Genomic DNA, 20,532 nt, shown 5'->3' on the forward strand with positions numbered 1-20,532 from the left:
CATCTCATTAGGCTTCAACTGGCGAGAGGTATAAGCAACAACTTTCTTCTCTTGCATCAATACTGCACCAAGACCTTGGAGAGAGGCATCACAAAAGACCTCGTACGGCTTGGATTCATCAGGCGGAGTCAGAACTGGAGCAGTGATCAATTTCTCTTTCAAAGTGTTGAAAGCAATGTCACACTCCGGAGACCAAATGTACTTAACGTGCTTCTGGAGAAGATTAGAGAGAGGCTTCGCGATCTTAGAAAAGTTTTCAACGAATCTTCGGCAATAGCTTGCGAGACCGACGAAGCTGCGGAGTTGCTTCACATTCTGAGGAGGTTCCCAATTCACAATTGAAGACACCTTCTCAGGATTCACGGCAATGCCCTTGGCAGAGATGATATGACCAAGATAAAGAACCTCATCGAGCCAAAATTCACACTTGGAGAACTTGGCGTAGAACTGATGTTCTCTGAGCTTATCAAGAACCAAACGCAAGTCCTTGGCATGATCTTCCTTGTTCTTCGAGAAAACCAGAATGTCATCGAGATAGACCAAAACGAAGTCATTGGTGTAGGTGTTGATGTGAAGTTCATCATGCGAGAGAACGTCGGAGGAGCGTTGACGAGGCCAAAAGACATGATAGTGCATTCATAAGAACCAAAGCTTGTCCTGAAAGCCGTCTTGGGAATATCTTGCTCACGAATACGAATCTGATGATAGCCCATACGGAGATCAAGCTTGGAGAATACTTGGGCACCTTTGGGTTGTTCGAACAGCTCATTGATGTTGGGAAGTGGGTATTTGTTCTTGATGGTCTTCTTGTTCACTGGACGATAATCAACACAAAGTCAGTCTGTTCCATCCTTCTTCTTCAAAAAAAGAACACCACAACCCCACGGAGAAGAACTAGGCCGGATGAGACCCATTTTCTCTTGAATATCGAGATGCTTCTTCAGCTCCTTCAACTCTTCAGGTCCGAGCTTGTAAGGATGTTTGCACACAGGTTCCATGCCAGGCTCAAGATCAATAACGAATTCAACTGGCCGGTGCGGAGGCATTCCTGGAAGCTCTTCTCGAAAAACGTCTTGATATTCGCAAACGACTGGAATTTGAGAGATGGCATCCAATTCACCCTTCTCATTGAGAGAAAACAGACGGATGGTATCATCACGAGCGGCAAAGACAATTACATCCTCAGACGAATGAGTCAATTGAATCTGCCTGGCAGCACAATCAAGATGAGCCTTGTGCTTAGAAAGCCAATCCATTCCGAGAATAAGATCAATATCCGAGTCACCAAGAATCGTAGGAGAAGATAGAAACTTATAATCCCCCAAAGTGATAGTAACATCCGGAGCAATGGTGTTAGCATGCATGCGCTTACCGGGAGAGACAACTGCTAATGGACTAGGCAAAATTTGCAAAGGCAAACCATGCTTAGATGAAAACGGTCTCGAGATGAAACAATGCGATGCACCCGTGTCAAAAAGAACTTTTGCAGGAACATCGTTAACAGGAAGGTTACCCATAATCACATCTGACGAGTCCTCTGCCTGGGCTGCGTTCATCAAGTTGACCTTGGCGTGCTTGGGGTTATGCTTGACCACAACTGTACTTGCCGATCTGACAGGAGGAGGAGGAAGACGCCTCTTGTTGAAACACTTGTTGGCATAGTGACGCTTCTGTTGGCACTTGTTGCACGTGACCTCTGAAAGCGGACGGTGATACGGAGCACTCGATCTTGGAGCTTGAGACGAAGTCTTGTTCTGAAAGCCAGGGTTGGGTGGGTGGGAAGAACCACTGCCACCTTTGCTCTTCTGTTGATATGGCTGACGGAACGGAGGAGGAGGAAGCCAATACTTCTGCTACTTGGCCACTTGAGTAGAGGAAGAAGGAGTAACATCTCTGACTCGCTTCTTGGAAGCATCACACCTCAACTGAGCAGCCTCTTGCTTCAGTGCCATGTTGTAGAACTCATTGTATCTCAAAGGCTCAAAGAGAACAAGAGCGAGCTAGATTTCTTCTCTGAGACCACCCCTAAACTGATATATCATGCTCTTCTCATCAGGGACGTCCTGCTTGGCAAAGTGGGCGAGCTTCTGGAACAACTTGTTGTAGTCATAGACAGACAAAGAGCCTTGCTTCAGGTTGCGGAATTCCTCACGCTTGCTTTCAACCACGCTTTGAGGGATATGATGAGCTCGGAAATCTCGACGGAAATCATCCCAAGTGATAACACGTCCACCTCTGGAGTCCTTGTACTGCTGGAACCATTCTGCAGCTTGATCTTTGAGTTGGAAGGAAGTGAACTTGACAAAGTCCTCAGGCCTGACGTTGCTGCACTCGAAATGCTTGCGCAGATCCACAAGCCAATCGTCAGCATCGGCTGCCTCAACACAATTGCTGAAAGTCTTTGGCCCGTTAGCAAGGAACTGGTTGAGTGCAGCAAAGTGATTCTGATTGCTGCCTTGATTCCCTTGGTTGCCTTGATTGCGCTCTTGAAGAATTTGCATGATCAACTGTGTGTTTGCATTGGTTGCGGCCATCACAGCTTGCCATGCCTCCGGAGGAGGTGGAGGTGGTGGCGGATCAGGATTCGGAGTCGTGCGCGTTGGAGGAGCCATCCCAAACTAGCAAATCCTACATCCAGCTGTATCCATCCTTCAACACATAACCAAGAAACCGTCGGAAACCATCTACCTCAACCTTCGAAAAGCATCCATTATACAAGTTATGGCGATACTCCCGAACTCCCGCCCCAGTACTGGGTGGCGTCGTGGTTATCTCACCAACGAACTGCATAAAAGAGATTTTCGACGTCGGCGTACTAAACTCATGTATTACAGAATTGCAACGATAAAATTATGATGACAACACCTCAGAGCTCAACTCCCCGGGACACTTCCACTTAACCCCTGACAGGAGGCACCAAGACAATGTTCTCATCATAAAACCATCGGAACGATTCCAAGATACCTGCGTGATCCTAAATTTTTTTTTAGTGAAATTCGAGAAGAGAAGAGTCAAAACTCTACGTCAAGATGCCTTACCAGAGCGATGAGGAGACTGGGGAGTAAAAAGAATTCCTAAACTCTCCGATATATAATTCCTAAATGACTCAAAACATTTTTCTAGTCACAACTCGGCCGCTAAAAACGATCAAGCAATGGGGCTCCTAAGGTCGGGGAAGGCTCTGATTACCAACTTGTAACGCCCCGGACATACCCGCCGGTGGTCGTCACTCCTGGCGGGATCTAGACTGGCCCCACAGATCAATACTAGTCTTTTCTGCGCACTTTGTCCTCACTCGTGCGCACCCGGGAGCAACTTCCCGGTCGGTCACCCATCCTGACACTACTCCAAGCTGAGCATGCTTAACTTTGGAGTTCTGTCCGAATGGGCTCCCGAAAAAGAAGAAATTCCTTATTGATATGAGTAGTCTAACATCCCTAATAAGCCAGGCTATCACATACACCCCCACTCAGAGGAACCGACGTCCTCGTCGGGCCACAGGAACGTTCCCTTTTGGCACAAACGTCTGTGCTTCCACTCCGGTACATGTGACATGTCGGGTGCCACGACGGGTCACAAATGTCATGAACAACATGACCACGCACCTGTCCGCAACCATCCGTGTAACCGCGAGGGTCGGCTCTGATACCAACTTGTAACGCCCCGGACATACCCGCCGGTGGTCATCACTCCTGGCGGGATCTAGACTGGCCCCACAGATCAATACTAGTATTTTCTGCGCACTTTGTCCTCACTCGTGCGCACCCGGGAGCAACTTCCCGGTTGGTCACCCATCCTGACACTACTCCAAGCTGAGCACGCTTAACTTTGGAGTTCTGTCCGAATGGGCTCCCGGAAAAGAAGAAATTCCTTATTGATATGAGTAGTCTATCATCCCTAATAAGCCAGGGTATCACATCCAGTGTGTGGTGTGGTGGATTGCCTCAGGGGCTGATGATGAACAATACTGGGGGAAGAACAGCCTCGTGAGAGGTGTTCTTGAACTGGTGCAGTGTGTTCTACTTGGTCAGGACCTCTCTCTCTTTCTTTCTCTTCTCTCTTTCTTTCCTCTGGACCTCCCTCTCCTCTTTTCCTCTCGGGGGCTAGTCCTATTTATAGAGGCCCTGGTCCTCTTCCCAAAAAATGAGCGGGAAGGGCGCCAAGAATTGGCCATTTTGAAGGGGAACATCTAGTACAAGTTATCCTGACCAAAGGTGGTCTTCGGCTGCCAAAAGCACTGGTGATGACGCCGTCTTGGGCTCCACGGTGACCTCCGTCCTGCCGCTCTGCTGGTCTTGGTCTCATTGCACCGGAATGGTAACCTTTGCCTGATGCCTTGGCCTATGCTTGCTCCCTTTGCACCGAAGGGGAAACAAGGACACTGCGCAGGCCGGCGCCCTTCTGGTGCCCGCCTAATCTCGATCGTCATGGCTTGTGTCACGGGCTCCTCGCGAGGCAACCCTGCCTTGATATCTCCGCCTCCTCGCGAGCCTGCCTGATGAGGCTGCTCCTGAGGAAGCCTCCTGTCGTCTGCCCCGCAAGGCTTGGCCCCTTGCGAGGGTCTTGAGCTTGAGCTAATGTAGTTGGGCCGCACTGGGCCCCCACTCGAGCCACGCCGCAGGCCGCAGGCAGGCATGTCTGGGGACCCCCATTTCCAAAACGCCGACAATAACCGTAGAGCCTCCACCAGCCTTATATGCATGTAGTGATAGCATTTCTCTTGTTCATTGCTCTACTGTGTTATATTGCCAGCATATTCCATGTGCTGACCCATTTTCGGGCTGCAACATATCATGTTGCATACTTTTCAGACGAAGAGTAAGGTGTGCTAGGTCGTTGTCGTGCACTCAGCTATGCTGTTGGAGTTGATGGACTCACTTTATCTTCCAAGCCTTCCGCTGTTACTTTATTTAGATAGCCTTAAGCGATATTTATTGTAATAAGTTCTCTTTGGAGACTATCGATGTAATAAGTGTGTGATTGCTACTCTGTTATAAATCCTTCGAGTACTATGTGTGTCAGCATTACCGATCCAGGGATGACACTTATGCATAGAGGCTTGACCGTTTGAGGTCGGGTCGTTACAAGGACGAAACTGGCTGGCCCGATAGGAGCATTGGTGTTGGAGGCTTACCCAGCGGGCCTGGCCCAGTTGATAGAGGCAGGCCGAGCGAGGCCGGTTGTTGGTGAGGCGGCCCGCAGGAGAGTGGGCATGCCGCGGTTGCTGGGCTGCTCCTGGCTGGATCGAATGACAAGGTGGGGGGACGAGGTCAACGCACGGACGACCTGCTACTCCTCGTTGCAGAACAACAGAGACCGCAGCAGAACTCGACGCATGGGCGAGGCCGGAAGCAGAAGAACGCCACGACGACGAGAGCGGCGCTGGCGTGATGCGGAGGAAGCATTGACAAAAGCCGACGGCAGGGGGCATACATCTGGACTGTGGAGGCCGAGATCAAGGGACTTGATGCAGCGGAGGCTTGAAGGTGAACGAAACCTCGACATAGGGGACTCGGCGAGTCGCGCGATGCAGGGGAACTAGGCCCGGTGAAGCAGAGCCCGGCGTGGGTCCCTAGAGGCAAAAGGCGAGGCCGAACGGGTGCAGAAGGGACGGGTCCGTCCGGGAACAGTGCAGAGGTGAGCTGGGCGTCGAGGACGGACTTAGCAACAAGGACGAGGTGCCAGGCAGATGAATTGGTCGCTCTGGTCACGTCGGACCAGAGCGACGGCGGCGGCCTTTGACGGGGAAGAGACTGATGGTGGCCTGGGTCGTCGAAGTGGTGGCCGAACAGCGCGATGGCTCCCACGGCGGCTATTGTTGCCTGAAGAAAGAGAGGACATAGAGAATTGAGAGAATAATAGGGGAATGAAAGCTAAGAGAGAGAGACAACGGGGAAGTAGAAGGGCGTGAGGGGTCCCTGGAGGAGGAGGTCATGGGGTCGAGGACGACAGTAATATCCCAAATTTTCAATTTGGAATGTTATACATAGGTCATTCATGCATATCATATTTTACTGCATTTTTGCTTTGCGATCCTCGAAATTCTAAGCAACTCAAGGACCCACGGAGAGTGTTGGGAATTTTTTTATTTTCATATTTGAGTTTTCTCAAATTTTGAAAAAAAACAAGGAACTTTTTGGTTTTAATTATTTTCCTCTCCGAAAATATTTCTAATTAAAATATATGAGAGGAGAAAATATGACTTCTCCAAAATAAATGAAATATCAAAGGAAAATATTAAAATCAAACAAGTAATTTTATTTGGATTTTTATTGCTATTTTATTTGAATTAGGAAAAAATGTGTTTTTCAAAATTGCATTAGAGGCCCAAATAAATGTTCACTTTATCCGCAATATTATGAGAGGACCATGAAAATTTATTTCAGGATTTTTGGACTCCATTTAGTATTACTTTTATTTGTTTTTCTGCTTCAGGATTTTTTTTAAAAAGTCATCGACCTACCGGGCCGTGTCCGAGCCGGAGACCTCCGGCCGGGGGCTTTATAAGCCGCAGCCCGTGACCCCCGAGGCCCAGCTTGTGCCGCCAGCCCCGCGCCCCCGAAACCCTAGCCACCCGCGCCACACCGCCGCCCACCATCGCCGGACCTCGCCGAGACGCCGCCATTGACCGTGGACCGGTCAGTTTTCTTCGGTTAACCCTGGTTTTCTTTTTTCTGAAAAAACCCTAGATCGGTTTTATTTTTCTAGATTGGTTTTTTTGGTTTTTCTTCGGTTTAGTTAAATAGCGGACGTTCGTCCGTATATTCATTTTAACGAATGTTGTTCGTCACCGCAGACAATGAATGTTCGTTCGTTAGCCTATTCGTCTCGTTTTATTTTCTTGGGTTTTTTCGTGATTATTTTTTATCGCGATGTCTGCCCTAATCTTCGTTTTAGCATATCTTTTCGCTCGTTTGTCCAAATCAGGTGAAACAAGCACCTAGATGTTCGTCTTGAAGCCCTCTTTCTGTTTAACCAACTTGAACAAGATTTTGGTACTGTAAAATTTGACTTTAGTCTAGATTAGCAATCGGATCTTGTTTCTTTTGTAGTTTGAGTTTCGTTGCTCTATTTGATTTGATTCTTTTTGCAAACTGGAGTTCTTCAGTTGAACTTTCTGGTTAGATCTTGTTATTTGAGTTTTACCCGTGCATATTTGCTTTAGTGCTTATGTATGCTATTGTTTGTTTGCGATAGAATTTCCGGAGTGCAAAGTGTGCTACTACGAGTCTTTAGGATTTGCAGATCGTCAGCAAGGCAAGTAACACTTTGATCATACCCCTTTATTACCCAGTTTTTATGCATTAGTTCATCCCTCACATATTGCATGAGTCGGATCTCTTAACATGTGGGTCTGGGAAGTAGATGATGAGGTAGAACCTATAACTTGTTTTATTATCAAACCCTTGGGAGTTACATCTATGTTATGCTTATTGCCATGCTATGCTCGTAGACGTGGTTTGGGTTTGAGAGTATCCATGAAAGATGTGAGTTGTAAATTAATGGTTCAACTTAAGGTGAAAACTTTAATACACATCTGGGTGGATTGCTTGTGCGCACCTGGAGAATCCAGTGTTGTCCAAGGATATCCTGGAGTACCCGTGTGATCATCCTACGGTCCGCCACCCAGGCTCAAAGGGATCATAAGATTATTCATGCTAGAAACTTCCGTGTGCAGCCACAAGCCATTATGGGCTCTGGTATAGTTGAGTATGTTGTGTGACCTCTTTCAGTGGTGGGCTAGCAGATGTAGCGGAAAATAGGTGTAACTGTCCACCTAGAGTAAAGAGTTAATGCTTCTGAAAGACTATGTCTCGGTCATCCGTTTCTCAAACACCCTGTATTGCGTGAAATCCAACGGATGAGATGCGCAAACCTCTGTAGAGTGTATAAACTAATCATGGTTAGCCGTGTCCCCGGTTATGGACATCTTGAGTATTTGGTACTTAAATTATTGATTTGATCTCATCACTCTAAATTAATTTGTTGGGATGTTAATGACTACTTTAATTGGGATTGAGTTGGAGGAACCTTCTTAATGTTTCAACTACCATGATAGTTAAATAAAATATATTTCGTTGTTGTAGGGAAAAATTCGGTTTTCGCAAAACAATATAACAATGGAGCCTCCACCAGCCATATATGCATGTAGTGATAGCATTTATCAGTTCATTGCTCTCTTGTGTTATATTACCAGCATATTCCATGTGTTGACCCGTTTCGGGCTGCAACATATCATGTTGCAGACTTTTCAGACGAAGAGTAAGATGCACTAGGTCATTTGTCGTGCACTTAACCGTATTTATTGTAACAAGTTGTCTTTTGAGACATTCGATGTAATAAGTGTGTGATTGCTACTCTGTTATAAATCCTTCGAGTTATGTGTGTCAGCATTACCGATCCAGGGATGACACTGAAGCACAGAGACTTGACCGTCTGAGGTCGGGTCGCTACAACGATGGATCTGTCCATTACCGTGGTGGACCCGGCGCGAAATGGCAGCTGCTGATGCCTGGACCTCCTTGGATGCCAAAGCAGACTCCGTGGGAGATCTCCGTGAGGAGAGGCTGGGATGGATCAGCACTGGGGCTTGTGGCTCGACGCTCCTCTCGATCCAGGTTGAGGCAGGGAGGAGCTACGCTCTGGATTGGCCGGGCATAGAAAGCCGATTGGAGTTTGGTGGGGGTGGCGGCGCTGCGAGGTGATTTGGGCAGGTTTGGATGGGGATGGATCCTGAGGTGGGAGATGAGTGCGGCAACGGAGGCAGGGACAAATCTCCTAGAAATTAGGGTTGGGGTAGATTTGGTTAGGGGGTCATCTGCTATAAATAGCATATGGACTAGATGGGGTTTAGAGCAAATTTGTTCATCGGATCGCGATCAGACAATCGAGAATAAAAGGTTAGTGGAGTCCAATAAATAAACCAAATATATTTAGTGGATGATCCAGACCCGTCGGTCATGACCATGTGGGTCGGGTTCAAGAGAGATTTTCGGACAAGGTTGTAAAGAGTGTGGGTTGTACGGAGATGTTATGCGACCAGACAAGAGGGAAACAAAACCCGATGATAGGAGACCGAGATGATAGGAGAAGTGGCACTATGAATGGATGCAAGTTTTAGGAAAATAGGCGAATGCAATGCACATGATGACATGATGAAATGCAACAAACAAATAAATAACACAACTGACACGCAAAACAAGGAAGGCATCTCGAGCGTCGGTCTCGGGTCATTACAACTCTCCTCCACTTACAAGAGATCTCGCTCGGAGATCTAGGGATGACACCGGAGAGAAACGAAAGAAGGAAGAGGTAAAACTAAGTTGCTTCTTTGACAAAAGAGTGAAACCAATGAACCTTGAAAGGTTGAAAAAAACTTGCAAGAATGGAGAGAACACAACGGAAATGAACAAAACTGAGAGCACTCCGGTAGAAATGAGGAGCACCATGCGAAACTTGGAGGTTGCACATGCATGAATGGAAAAATGAATGAACGAGAATTACTTTGATACCACTCCGGTTTAAATGAAATGCATAAGGAATGAGAGCGAAAAGAATTCAGACAGCACTCCGGTAGAAAAGAGAAGGAAATCTTGATAAGATGAAAAGAACTTGAACGAGAACACAACACTCCTACCAAATGGATAAGAAAGGAAAAGAACATGATGTTGAAAAAATTAGTAGATGGGTCAAAGAGAGCAACATCAAAATGCCTCCGGAACGAACGAGTAGAAGCTAGATTGCTGGGATAGAGGGTCGAAGAAGAAAACGACAACTTCTAGCACAAATGAATTTGAGAGAGCATGCTTATGAAGGGTTGAACGGAGTTGTTGGAAATCAACAACAAAAGATATGATTTCCAATGGTCTTAAGGAAAACATTCCCAAATTATGAGGTGAAGACGAGCCACTAACGGAATCAATCAATTGGATTGAGATCAACAAGGAGATGAAAACTCCTTCATCACGATGAGAAGCGGAAATTGGATCATAGATAAGCACCATAATGGAAACATTCCCAATGGAAGGCTTTAGGTGAAATCTATACCAAGATAACTCCAAGGAAGAAAATGATGGGTTTAAATATCTCAATCCTGTCAACTTTTGAATCATGAAACATGAAGGAAATTGTCAAAAATGACATAACACCACCTCAAAAGATAATTTAAAAGAATTGCACTTTGGAATACAATATGAAGAATACTTGAGCTCCAACAAGAATCTTCAAGAACAATTCGAGAATGGATTGAATCTTTGATGTACCACCATGTAGAAACTCACGAAGAACTCTAGATAGATAAAAAGATGGTTGCAAAGAAAAGAAGCTTGAAATCAATAAGATGAAGCCTAGCAATGATTTAGATGGAGCTTTGCGGCGAGTTAACTGAGAGAGCTTGGAACTCCGGAAACAAAAGATGAACAACTTAGCACCGAAAAATTGATATCATGAATGAACTCCGGAAGAAAAGAATTGAATCACCTCAAGGAAACAAGAATAAGATTTGTTGTATGTTTAACCTTCATCAACTTAAATTGATGACAAGCAACGGATTTGGCATACTACTTATTCTTCTTGAAAAAATTGACGAGTTATAGCCAAACTTGGGAAGGTCTTTAATGAACCACCGGTAGGATTGAAACAACGAATAAATTAATATGATAACATAGGAAGAGGAATCTTGAACAAACCACTGTAAGAATTAAGAACGATTGAAGAGAAGAGAACGAATAGCCGGGAAGAATTGAAAATGAACGTAGCAAAGGCACAATTCACCGGGGAGAATTATAAAACGAATAAAGATACTTGATGGAATTTAGATACATGAGAACGAATAGATCATGAGCTGATTAGAGAATACTTGAATGATGCACCGAAACAATTGGGGAATGAGAGCTGAACGTTGAGAACAAATATATCCCAAATGATGGCCTTCGGAGAATCAAAATGAAACAACTCATGAAAAGGATTCTCACAATCAAAAACAATTATAGAGGATGGCATCAAGCTTGAACTACGAATATTCGAGATAACGGACCAAGATTTAGGAAAATTCCTCTTCGGTCTTCAAAGCTTTGAATGACAACAAGATACACCACCATGAATTATTGAGGCACTACGGAATGAAGAATAGAAAGGTTGAATGAACGATGAAAAGAATTTGAAAGATCTTGGAGAAAGACATATGACTGATGATAATTCATTCTTACATCTAACTTTTAAAATAATTTATGAATAACTCCATAAAAAATTAGAAGAGTTAGGAAGATCGTGGGAAAAACCTGTGGGTTATGGGCCCACTCGAAAGAAAAACCGTAGAACAATTTTTAAAGAGGGATTGCACCGGCTGAATTAAATGGCTTGAATGTGATAACAACCTCGAAATAGGTTGAACGGATCTTGAATGAAAATACGAGCCTTCTGAGATAGCTTCAGCACTCCAGAACAACTGAATAGCGAGAATTGAATGATTAAGAGGTGCATCGGGATGCGAAAGCATTTGAAAAAAGGGAAGGAATATGATCAACACCGAAAGCTTGAATTGAATCCACCGGATAAGAAAAAAGTACGAAGAATGATGAACTTGAAACTCCTGACCACCTTCCCGAGAATCACCGGATAAGAACAATGAAAGAAAAGAATGAAGAGACTTCACAACCATAAGATGGATACTTGATTAACAAACCTGAGTCCTTGAAGGAAAAAGGTGGGAGGGCGGGAAAAAAAGGCAACATGGGGACGGATGAAACAGACACCGTTGAGAAAACTTAGGATTGATCTCATGGATGTTGAAATGATCGGATCCACTTGAAGAGAAGCACGCCGGTTGGATAAAAAATTAACATGACAACCTCGATGATCAACAAGGATTAGTATTCACACAGAAAAATGAGAACACCGCTTAGGAAAGGTATGGAATCAACACATGACTTCGAAGCAACTAGAATACCACAACTCAAAATAAAACAAGGGATTGGCTTGTAGAATAAGCCGGAAACAAACATATGATGGAGATTTTGTCCGAAGTTTTTATGGTGGGGCCCACACGGGCTTGATCGTAAAGCACCATCATGTACAAGATAGTGCACATGACATACAAAGCGTCCCCGAGTCAGCTTAGCCAAGGACTCTTCAAGACACAACGAGACCACTGTAAAACCAACCTTGGATAGGCGGACCACTAAACGTCGAACCCCAATCTCATATCATGCATTTGTCAAAAGATATCCTGGGTAACTACTTGAATTCCCACCTATTAACTCCAGAAACTTTCTGGTTAAGAAATCTGGTGTTGGTGATACAAGGATGCACAAATATCTCACACAACTAACAAATCCTACACTCCACCTTTATCCATCTGTCAACACATAACCAAGAAAACCTCGGAAATCATGTACCTTAGACCTTCGAAAACATGTGATATACTAGATGTGGCAATACATCTAATCGCTCTCCCCAGTACTGGGTGTTCTCAAACTACTCTCAACACAGAGAGTATAGAAGCGTTTTTGATGTCGGCGAACTCTGGTATTCCGGAACTGAAACTGTCGGCGTTCTGGGAACGGGGGTCCCTAGACTTGTCTGCCTGCGGCCCATGGCGTGGCCAAGCCAGCAGGCCGTACGGCCCATCTTCACCACCAAAGCATCCAAGAACCTCGCGAGGGTCCAAGCCTCGCGAGGCGGACGACGCAAGACCTCCTCTGGAGTAGCCTAGCCAGGTAGGCTCACGAGGGGCGGAGATATCAAGTTGGGGCAATCCTCACGAGGCGGGTGCCAGCGCGCGCAGTGTCCTTGTTTCCTCTTTGGTGCTAAGGAGGCCAGCGCGGGCGAAGAGTACCGAGGCATCAAACAAAGGTTTCTATATTGGTGCAACAAGACCAAGACCAGGAGGACGGCAAGACGGAGGTCATCGTGGAGCCCAAGACGGCGTCACCGCCAGAGATTTTCGCAGGCGAAGACCACTTTTGTCAGGATAGCTTGTACTAGCTGCCCCCCTTCAAATTTGCCCGCCGTTGTTGGCTCCCTTGCCGCTCGATATTTGGGAAGAGGACCAGGGCCGATATAAGTAGAGCTAGCCACCATAGTAGAGGCATCTCATCTTAGCTTGATCCAACCCGATCGAGAGCCTACTCACAAGAACACCTCAACCTTAGGAGGCTGTTCTTCCCTATTACACCACAACGGTGGCCCGAAACAGTATAAACCTCATGTCTTTCTGTGTTGCGAGTTCGTCCGCGAGATCTCAGTGAGCTAGGGCGTAGATCGGTAGGAAGGAAAGAGTTCGCGCGCACCCAAGTGTTCGAACCTTAAGGGTTTGCTGGAACCCCACATCCGACATTTGGCGCGCCAGGTAGTGGTGCGCCGGGGTTCCTTTCCACCAACCTGCGCCCCGTACCGCCGCACTATGCTCCCATGGCAGGTGCACCGCCACCCACCTCTGTGGCCAACACCAGCAGCAAGGAATCTAGATACCGAGCCTTGGCCCCCGCCCTGCGGTGAGTGCAGTGGCCAGTCAATTTCAAGCTGGAGATGCTGCCGCATTACGACGGCGCGGCAGACTCGGTGCCTTCCTGCTAGCGTATGAGGAGGTCGTCCTCGAAGCTAGAGGCGACAACAAGATCATGGCCAACTTGTTCCCCATGGCCCTCACCGGCGAGCCGCGCGCCTGGCTGCTCAACCTCCTGGGATCCGCAGTGGCATCCTGGGGAGCTTCGCAACCTCTTCACCACGTGCTACGTGGTGCCGGCGCACCAGGCAGTTGCGGCACTGCTGGGTGGCTCCCAAGCACCGCCTTCAGATCGCCATGTCAAACCTTTCTTCCGTCTGATTGGGGCAGCTTCCAAGCGCCCAGGGGCTCCGCCGGGTTGGGCTGCGCCGGAGGCCGACCTCACCTTCGGCTCGGAAGAACACCCCGACTCACCGCCGCCTCCAGGATGCTCCCGATGCTCTGCACACCCACCATCTGCAACATGGCCGTTACCAAGACCCTCATCGACGGCAGCGCCGGCCTCAACTTGCTCTCCGTAGAAGCCTTCAGCCTTCTTCATGTGCCGCTCGAACGGCTCGGCCTCGACAAGCCCTTCACAGGAGTGGGTGGTGGAGCTGCCGACTCTCTGGGGCAGATCCGCCTCCCTGTCACCTTTGGCACACGAGAAAACTATCGCACCGAGCTGGTGGACTTTGACATCGCCCTCATCGCTCTCCCGTACAATGCCATCCTCGGGTACCCGACTCTCGCTCAGTTCATGGCGGTGACAAACCCATCCTACAACCTCATGAAGATGCCAGGGAGCAAGGGCGTCCTCACCATCAAGGGGGACGCTAAGGAGGCCGTGGCGGCGTTCAGGCTCGCCTTCAAGACCGCGGCAGCAGCACAGCCAGCCAACGCCCGTACGCCCAAGGCCAAGGAGACCGCGCCCACCAAGAAGAAGCAGTTGTTCACTCAACACAAGGCGGAGACCAAGCAGGTGCCGGTCAACGAGGACGGGTCTTCAAGAGCCACCTTCACCATAGGAACCGGCCTTGACCTGGGACAAGAAGAAGCTTTGGTGAGATTTTTGTGTGCGAACAAGGATATATTCGCGTGGCAGCCCAATCAGCTGGTAGGGGTCCCGAGAGAGGTAATCCAGCATCATCTAAGGGTGTGCCCCAAGGTACGCCCCGTGAAGCAGCGAGCAAGACGGCAGTCCACTGAGAAGCAGGCCTTCATCGTCCAAGAGACATGCAAGCTAGAGGCGGTAGGTACCATACGAGAAGTTCGATACCCCGAATGGCTGGCAAACCCCGTCGTAGTACCGAAGAAAGGCGGGAAGGAACGGATGTGTGTCGACTTCACCAACCTTGACAAAGCGTGCCCCCAGGATTCGTTCCCGCTTCCACGCATCGATCAAATCGTCGACTCCACCACTGAGTGCGACTTGTTATGTTTCCTGGATGCATTCTCAGGATACCACCAAATCAAGATGGCTGTGGAGGATGTGGAGAAGACAGCCTTCCTGACACCATGTGGGGTGTATTGCTACACCTGCATGCCCTTCGAGCTGCGCAACGTGGGCGCAACTTTTCAACGGTTGATGGAAATCGCCTTGGGGCGACAGCTTGGCAGAAACACAGAGGCCTACGTTGATGACATAGTGGTCAAATCTCATGAGGCGAGGACATTGATTCAAGACTTGGAGGAGACCTTCAAGAGCTTGCACCAAGTGAACTTGAGGCTTAACCTAGAGATGTGCGTGTTTGGCGTCCCCTCTGGCATGCTACTGTGGTTCCTCGTATCCCATAGAGGGATCGAGGCGAACCCGGAGAAGATCAAGGCCATCGAAGACATGAGCCCACCACAGAACCTCAAGGAAATGGAGAAGCTAGCAGGGTGGGTGACCATGTTAGGGCATTTCTTCTCCAAGCTAGACGAGCGCGCCTTACCCTTCTTTAAGCTCATGAAGAAGAAGGGCCCATTCAAGTGGACCCCGGAGGCCGACCGGGCCTTCCAAGACCTCAAGAAATACCTCACTAGCCCCCCAGTGATGGTGGCATCGCGGCCTCTCGAGCCTCTGGTTCTCTACCTTGCCGCCACCCCGTACTCCGCCAGCGCGGCGCTAGTGGTGGTTCGGGAGGAGCGCCAAGACAAGGGCGTGCCACGCCAAGCCAGAGCTGATGCAGCGTGGGGTCAGGAAGGTGCAGCAAAGCCATCAGTGGTGGAAGACCAAGCTCAGCAGGGCAACATCGCAGAAGCTCCTGAGGATGGTCAGGTCTCAGGAAACCCACCACCTCAGGATATGCCACAATCTCCGTGGGACCCGAGCCTCAACAGTGTGCCAGCCCTTGTCGAGAACCCGGTGTACTTCATCACCACCGTACTGCGGGATGCGAGGGCACGCTACCCCATGCCGCAAAAGCTCCGGCTCGCACTTTTGGTGGCCTCGCGCAAGCTGCGGCACTACTTCCAGGGCCACCCCATCAAGGTCGTCTCAGCCTACCCATTGGAGAGGGTGCTTAGGAACCCTAACTTAGCCGAAAGGGTCGCTGAGTGGAACATCGAGTTGCAAGCATTCCAGTTGGAGTTCACCACTACCAGGGTCATCAAGGGAGCCACACTCGCCGATTTTGTGGCAGAATGGACAGATGCCCCGGCTCTTGAGGAAGGAGAAGACCGGTGCACCTCCCCAGGAAGCGAGGCACCAGACGGCTGGGTCATGTATTTCGATGGCGCCTTCGCACACTAGGGCGCGGGGGCTGGAGCGATGCTCATCTCGCCCACTCAGGACAAGCTCTACTACGCTGTCCAACTCTGTTTTCAACACGGTGAGAAGGTCTCCAACAACATCGCAGAATACGAAGGCCTCATAGCTGGCCTGAGGGCTGCGGTGGCTCTAGGGGTGAAGCGCCTCACCGTCAAAGGCGACTCGTAGCTCCTAGTCAACTTCTCCAACAAGGTGTATGAGCCGAAGGACAAGCACATGGAGGCCTACCTCGCGGAGGTGCGCAAGATGGAAAAGTAGTTCTCAAGCCTGGAACTGCAGCACGTGCCTCGGGGCACCAACAAGGAAGCCGATGACATCGCCAGGAGAGTGTCCAAGCGGCAATCGCAAGAGCTCGGGGTCTTCAAAGAGCGGCTCTTCAAGCCATCAGGTACGCCACCTCTTTCAAGCATGGCTTAGCCTCATGAGGAGCTCCCACAGCCCCCGGCCACGGGAGCCCCAGCCTGTGTCCCGACCTCAGGAGCTCGGCTGCTCTTGGTGCTCGAGCCCCAGGAGGAGTGCTGGATCAGGGAATTCAAAGAGTACCTGATGCATGGAACACTGCCGGAGAAGGAAGAGGACACGGAGCGCGTGGCCCGGCAAGCCACGACATACTGTATCCAAGATGGCGAGTTATACAGGAAACGACTGAACGATGTCATGCTGCGCTGCTTCTCCAGCGATCAACGAAGGGAGTTGCTGATTGACATACACGGCGGTGACTGCGGACACCATTCGTCGTCACGGACCCTCATCGGTAAGGTGTTCCGCAGTGGGTTCTATTGGCCTACAACACTCAGCGATGCGGCCGAGCTAGTGAAGTCCTGTGAAGCTTGCCAATCCCACGCCAAGCAAATCCATCAGCCTGCTCAGGGCCTCCAAACCATCCTGCTCACATGGCTGTTTGGGGTCTGGGGGCTGGACATCCTAGGCCCGTTCCCCTGGGTGCCAGGGGGCTACCGCTATCTCTACGTCGCCGTCGACAAGTTCACCAAGTGGGCGGAAGTGGAAGCCGTCCGTACCATTCCAGCCGGCTCTGCTGTCAAGTTCATCAAGGGCCTCGTGAGCCGCTTCGGGGTCCCCAACCGCATCATTATAGATAACGGTTCGCAGTTTACTAGAAACCTCTTCAAAACATACTGTGCTAACCTTGGAACGCAGATCTGCTACGCTTCGGTGCCCACCCCAGGAGTAACGGTCAAGCCGAGCGCGCTAACACGGAGGTCCTGACGGGCCTCAAGACTAGGACCTTCGAGAAGAAGCTGGAGGCCTGCGGCAGGGGCTGGCACGATGAGCTCCAGTCCGTGTTGTGGTCCATCCGAACCACCGCCAACAAGCCAACGGGCGAGACTCCATTCTTCCTCGTCTACGGAGCTGAAGCAGTCCTTCCTCACGAGGTCAAGCATCACTCCGAACGGGTCCTAGCATTTGATGAAACGCAGCAGGACGCCATGCAGGGGATGGATCTCGTGCTGGGGGAGGAACACCGTTGCGAAGCCGCATTGAGGGTGGCAAGGTACCAACAAGCGCTGCGGCGATACCACTACCGCAACATCCGCTCCAGGACGCTCGAGGTGGGCGACCTCATCCTGAGACAGGTCCTCTCCAGAGAAGGGCTGCACAAGCTTTCGCCCATGTGGGAGGGCCCGTTTAGGGTCTTCCATGTCTCCAGGCCGGGTGCTGCGCGCCTGGAGACGGAGGACGGGATACCCAGCCAGAACGCCTGGAACATCCAGCACCTCCGGAAGTTCTATCCATGAAGCAAGGCCCAGAGCCTGAGAAGAAAAGCCCAGAGCCTGTTAAGAAAGCCCGGTGCCTGTGAAGAATCGCCGCCTGTGACACTCTCACATAATAATCAGTGGGGCTGTACACGCCCCGGAGTCTCAGGAGCGCCGGCCTCAGGCCCTGGGGCTCCCTCCCACGCCTAGTGGACAGCACTTAGCTCCGCGCTGGTGATAAGACTTGAAGACTAGATTAGGTGCCGGACGCGGCTTTTCATTTTGCTTTCCGTAGTTGACTTGCTTTTCCTTAATCAAAGTTTGCCTTTGGCGTTCCTTGCCGATTTGATTCCCTCGCCTCTCACTGTAGTTTTTCTGGCTCGAATTTGCTCGTGTTCTCTCTCTCTCGCATGCCTCACGAGGCGGCTAGGCAGGTGCCCTCGCGAGCATTTTTTCTCCTTTCTGCCTTCTCGTGAGCCACCCTCGTTCGAGCCAAAAGCTGGAGCACCTCTCCTAGTTCGTGCCCCTCGGGTACCGCCATACAAAACGCTAGGTCAGGGCCAGGATGAACGGCACATCTTTTAACGCACTCCCTAACGAGTTTTTCGCAATTGCTGAGCGAATGCAGGCCACCAAGGCAAGATGGATGCGAGGAAATAAATGCTTCGCGAGGAAGAGCACATCATGAGTATACCCGGTTAAGTTAACTTTGCACAAAATAACGACACGGCATGAGAACAACACGCATACTGATATAACCAAGGAACCATAGTGCGATACACGCCCCCCTGGGCCCATGCTGGTTTCATTCTTGATGCAGGAAAAGAGAAAAACAAAAGTAGCGTTGCGGCGATCCGTGAAGACAGGCACCTAGCACTACCCCGATCCCAGCTAGATCCTTCCTCACGCTTCACGGATGTGCGGCGATGACACGACCCACTGTCGCCTTCAAACGGGCGCGGCGACGCTGCGGCTGGTCATAGCCGCTACTGCTGGAGCTATTGCCGGAGGAAGAGCCGCCGTAGCTGGACGAGACACTATCGCCGTCGAGGGCGGGCTCGCCCTCGTCCTCGTTGCGACCGTCCCCAAGGCCGAGTACCTCCTCGCCGTCATTCGCCTCGGGGCAGAACTCGGTGCGACGACCTTCTTCCCCAAACACCGTCACATAAAGGGTCGACCCACCATCGTACCTGAAGTGGTGGGTGCACCGCCTGCCCAGGCCGTGTGCGCGGGGGAATGTCTGCCAGCCGCGGGCCAGGGCTATGTTGCGCGCGGCGGAAGTCTCGACCGCAACCCAAGAGGCCTTGCAGCAGCAGCCATCCGCCTGCAGCCAGAGTCCACTTGGATCAGAGGCCGGCAGTTCGCCGGTGAAGAAGCGGGGAAGTTGGAGCTAGTTGCCGGCCGGGTTCTCCAACCAGACGACGAACTCCAGCGACACCTCCGCCATGTGGAAGCGTGGATGGGGGGCGCCACCAAAGCACGCCTCCGGTCTCGCGGACGGTCGCGACGAGGATGAGGGCGAGCCCGCCCTCGGGGGCGGCCGTGCCTTGTCCAGCTACGGCGGCTTCTCCTCCGGCGATAGCTCCAGCAATGGTGGCTACGACCAGCCGCAGCGCCGCCGCACACGCATTGAAGGCGGCAGTGAGTCATCTTGTCGCCGTGCCTCCGTGAAGCGCGAAGAAGGATCCGGCTAAGCTCGGGGTGCCGCTAGGGGTCTGCCTCCGCAGATTGCAGCAACGCTGCTTTTGTTTTACTCTTTTTCCTGCATCAAGAATGTAATCAGTTTGGGCCCAGGGGGGCGTGTATCGAACTATGGTTCCTTAGTTGTGGCATCGTGCGTGTTGTGTCGTTATTTCGTGCAAAGATAACTTAACCTGGTATATCCGGGACGCCCTCTTCCTCACGAGGCGCTCATTTCCTCGTGTCCATATTGCCTTGGTGGCCTGCATTTGCTCAGGAACAGCAAAAGCTTGTTAGGAAGTGCGTTAAAAGATTTGTCGTTCGCCCTGGCCCTGACATGGCCCCTTGTATTGCGGTACCTAAGGGGCACGCCAGCTTTTCGGCTCGAACGAGGGTGGTGAGCGAGAAGGCAGAGAAGGGAGAAAAATGCTCGCGAGGGCACCTGCCCAGCCCCCTCGCGAGGCATGCGAGAGAGAGAACACGAGCTAACCCGAGCCGAAAAAATGCAGCGAGAGGTGAGGGGGTCAAATGAGCAAGGAATGCCAAGAGCAAATTTTGATTAAGGAAAAGGGAGCCAAATGAGGAAAGCAAATGAAAAGCTGTGTCCGGCACCTAATCTAGTCTTCAAGTCTTCTCACCAGCGCGGAGCTAAGTGCTGCCACTAGGCATGGGCGGGAGCCACAGGGCCTGAGGCCGGCACTCCTGAGACTCGGGGGCGTGTACATCCCCAACTCATTATTACATGAGAGTGTCACGGGCAGCGATTCTTCACAGGCACCTGGCCTTCTTCACAGGCTTTGGGCCTTTCTTCTCGGGCTCTGGGCCTTGCTTCATAGGCTCTGGGCCTTGCTTCATGGGTAAAATTTCCGGAGGTGCTGGATGTTCCAGGCGTTTTGGAA

Source organism: Triticum urartu, chromosome 6A (genome assembly GCF_056163025.1).
Source record: "Triticum urartu cultivar PI428250 chromosome 6A, HENAU_Tu73, whole genome shotgun sequence".
Taxonomy (NCBI): domain Eukaryota; kingdom Viridiplantae; phylum Streptophyta; class Magnoliopsida; order Poales; family Poaceae; genus Triticum; species Triticum urartu.